Genomic DNA, 4,363 nt, shown 5'->3' on the forward strand with positions numbered 1-4,363 from the left:
CAATTATACGACGAAGAGAGTGGGCTAGCTGTGAGGCCTTCGCTAACTACAGGAAAAGGAGATACCACCGCATATGTGCCCGAGATATGAAAATGGATACCACCAGAGGAAATTAACCGAGCATCAACAACTTGCGCGAAACACGACACACAAACACACATGATCCGGTACACTATAAACGAAAATTATTTCCAGGCTGGAGCAAACAGATCAACTTCTAGCGACCCCCCGGTTGGGTACTTATTTTACTCCGATTGATCACGGTAAATTTCTTACTCCGAGTGGGTGGATTTTTTTTTTTGTGGAGCTCGGGAGATATTTCATTGGTTTTTTTTTTACTCCGGCTGGGCGAAGCTTTTCCGTAGTACATGGAGAGTGCTCGTTATTTACCGCTGGGCGGAGTATTTGCGTGATCCAATGGGTGTGTTTTTTTGACGTTTACTCCGGCTAGGCGGAGTGTTTGCGTGATGCATTGACAGTATTTTTCTTTTTTTTTTTTTTGCTCTGGCTGCGCGCAGAATTTGCGTGGTGTAGTGGGAATATTTTAGTCACGTCTACTCCGGCTGGGCGGAGTTTTCTCGGATGCATTGGAGTACTTTTTTTGTTGTTTCGCTCCACCTGGCCGAAGTTTTTGCATAGTGCAATGGGAGCATTTTTTGTTTTGTTTTACTTTGGCTGATTGGGTTTTTGTATGGTGCCATTCGGAGTATGTGCCATTTCTTTTATTCCGCCTGGCCGGAGCATTTACGTGGTGGACTGGGAATATTTTTTTCGTTTGCTTTGGCTGGCAGGTGTTTTCGAGTGGTGCATTGGGACTATTTTAATTATGCTTCGTGCTCCGTGCTGAATCTGCAGGAGCCATTGGGAAGTTTGCATTGGCCACTGGGAGTATATTTATCTTCACAAGTGCACTTAAAAACCAGAAGGTGTGTTAAAATCTATTTCGCGACTCACATACTACACGCAAGGTGTACAAACAATGGGCCAATCGCGCAGCCGCGTGCTACGGCAGAAAGGCCAAATATTTCTTTTTTTATATCATGCTATCACAGAAACATATTACCATAGGAAAAATGAAACAGTGTTCAATATGTCACACTTATTAAAACACATGCAGTCAACTAAAATATTCACTAGGCTTAAACAATAAGAGGGTGAAATATGTACCAAAGCAAGCAAAAAAAGGAACTGATAAGAAACACTACACACATAATGCATGTACTATTGACCCAAGAAGTTTACGGACGATGGGATCTCAGAAAACGCTAGATATTCGAGCAGCCTTTAAATGTAGCCAGTAATGCCGTACATCAGAATGTTGTTCGCATGTACCAGTTGAAGCTGGAAATGGGAATACCAGGCTGCGTTTTGAGGCTGCGGAGACATTCAGCTTTTTGTCAGATCCCTGAGTCGATAGTGCATGTCACTGAAATCAAATAATGCAAATCAACTTTGGTAGCAAGTAATTATTGAGTATTTCTTTTACATCTCTTCAGGACTGCTTATATTTGAAGGCTGCAGTTATTAAAATTGACTAAACTAAAGCATTCAAAAGGAAAAATGCAAAATGTACAGAAGCAAGAAAAAGAATTAAGTGTCATTTTGCATAAGAAACAGACGTTTTACCGACGTATGTGTTGTGTCCTGTTCTCTTCCGGCCCGTCACATCTCCGATGCAACCGGCTAGTGCTCCAGAGTGGCTTCAGAGAACACGCTGCACAGCGGGTGACCCTTTTTCCCGGGGGCCCAAGAACAACTCGCTTTTCCCTCGGCCCTCAATTGGACTACTCCCTCCGATGGTGCCCGACCAAATAGTGTAACTCTTTTTGGACTATCAATAAGGCGCACGACTATGCTACGCAACACTTTTGGCAAACCGTTGTTACGCACTGACTTCCAAGCCAGGTACCAGAAGTTAACCACTCATCCTGGTTCGGATGTTTAAATTTTTTGTTATAGCTAACATAATCCACCTCTGAAAAGAACCAATCAGGAATAAATAGGTGGGAAACAGACCTACGACAGTCTGCAGCCATGTGCAGCCAAGAACTCCAGCGGCCATTGACTACGATGACATCGTAGTGGCACTTCAGAACAATACGACCCCCTGACCATCAGAAGTCAACAGCCGAGCTCGTTTCCCGTTGGGACATACTAGACAGCGAAACAGTGAGCGCCTGCCTTGCGACTCTCAAGAAGCTTGCTGCAGACGGCAATTTCGAAGAGTTGCCCTCGAGCAGATAAGCAACTGATTGGAAGAAAGTGTGGCTAACGTATCTGCTAACGCCACGATGCTCCCCTTGAATGTCATGTTGCAGGACCGATTTTGCACCGACTACGTGACGATGGCCTGCAGTAGCGCCTGTTAAGAGAGACAGATCTAACTCTCACCAGCACATATAACATCGACATACGAGAGGAGAGCACTGGTCATCAGCAGAGGAACATTCAACGGAACGCTGAGCCTATGCGTCAGACCAGTCAGCAGGTATGCAACTACTACTAGGTAAAAGGCAAGTACAAAAGCACAGCGCTGTCGGTGATGCGATGACCAGCATTAGCCAGAGGAATTTCCAGCAGACAGCAATTTGAAATTTTTCCGGCAAACATGGGACACATTGAAAAAGCGTTCATCCCACCATGAAGTGTAAGATGGGCTGATGCAGACTACACACCATCACAATGACAACTCCCCAGAGTGCCAGACATGACATTAGCAATATCGCCACTTTACGCCTTGAACAATGTGGTAGACCTCAATGCTAAACCGAAGATTTTACAGAAATAACTGTGCAGTATGCCTGTTCAAGTTTGAGGTGGACTCTGGAATTGCATGCACGTTCATCAGAGAGAACACTTTTTGTGCTACATAGCGCAACAATGCGTCAGCTCTCCGTCAAGATTCATGCAGTTGAGAATGTGGTCCAGACATTCCCGGCCACAAATGTGCTGTGGCACTGTAGACGTCTTCTGCAACGGTCAGACCCATCAGCTGCCCTTGCTTATCGTGCAAGGCTCTGGATAAAGTTTGCTAGACAGAAACTGGTTCACCCCACTCTGAGCAATGATTTCTGGGATACACAAAACACTCAGATTCCCAGCAGTGCGACAAGCGACAAGAGATTGGACGCAGTGTTCTCGGAAAAAATTCCTGGGAAATATCCTCCTGCCACCCTGGAACTTGAGCAAGATGCAGCACTCAAATTTCTCAAGGCCAGGCCAATACCCTTTGGCTTGTGAATATCGGTCGGAAAGGAGCTTGAGCTACTCCATGAACTCCATGCAGCATCATCAAGCCGACTAAACATTCGGAATAAGCTACACCACTTATTGCCGTCTGAATAACGAAGCCCTACGTCCCTGCGGGGACTTCCGGAGTACCGTCAATCGAGTGGTGAAAGCATCCTCGCCCCTGCTGCCCACACCCGAGGATCCTTCAGCACGGTTCATGGTGGAACAGCCTTCAATACTTTGGACTTTGCCCAGGACTACTAGTGGTTGAAGGTGGTTGAACGAACTTGTGAATTACTATCGCACCATCAAGGGCCTCTACAAGGTCAACAGACTGGCATTTGGCATAGCTTCGCCGCTTTGCCTTCCGTCTCCTCCCGTGTCCTCTTACTGCTGCTAGACGGCTTGTCGGCCTCCATGCTTTCTTCCTCTTCTACAGATGGTACTTAATTTTTTCGCTCAGGCTTCTTGACGTCTTGAGCGCGCTCTCCGATGCCGAAGTTCGCGTTTCATAAACAGAGGCTTTCTTGCCTTTGCTGTATGGGGCAGTGCTTACTGGGTGCAGCTGAAGGGACGTCGATTTGGGTGCCTGTTCATGCCGACGTCCACCAGCAACCTCCTCGGCCTCAGCCTCGTCCATGTGGTGCTCCGAAAGGCCCGAAAGAAAAAAAACACCTTGAAAACTCGACGTCCGTGAAGGATTACAAGGAACCTGCCATTTCCTGATCCTGATAATGCGGCAAATTCACACGGCCTCACGTATAGGAGCCACCAGGCGTTCCTAAAAACTAATGATGTACCACGCAGAAAAAAAAATCACGTCCGCGACAGGACTCGAACCTGCAATCTCCTGATCCGGAATCAGGCGCCTTATCCATTAGGCCACGCGGACATGCGGAAAGCGCAGCTTCTCCATATCGTTCAAGCATTCAAGAAATGAAGGTTTCCCATTAGCCCTTAACAAGTTGCACGGAAATTGATAACCGGCGCAACATGTTACGGTCGTAATTCTTTGTTTCATGCGGTATCGGTTAAAGTAAGCTTTCGCGGATGCGCGAGAACAATCTGCTTCAGCGACGAAGAAGAAGTAGAGAAACATAATCTTATTCACTGATGACTTTTGTCCAAGTCG

General features: G+C 46.5%; 1 non-coding gene across 1 annotated transcript; it reads right to left on the bottom strand.

Annotated features, from left to right (window-relative positions):
- Positions 1 to 4,050: 4,050 nt before the first annotated feature.
- On the bottom strand, positions 4,051 to 4,123 carry Trnar-ccg (transfer RNA arginine (anticodon CCG)). The gene has a single exon. It is a non-coding gene; the product is annotated as a tRNA-Arg (tRNA).
- Between the last annotated feature and the right edge of the window lie 240 nt (positions 4,124 to 4,363).

This window comes from Dermacentor silvarum, chromosome 1, assembly GCF_013339745.2.
Source record: "Dermacentor silvarum isolate Dsil-2018 chromosome 1, BIME_Dsil_1.4, whole genome shotgun sequence".
NCBI classification, from domain to species: Eukaryota; Metazoa; Arthropoda; class Arachnida; order Ixodida; family Ixodidae; genus Dermacentor; species Dermacentor silvarum.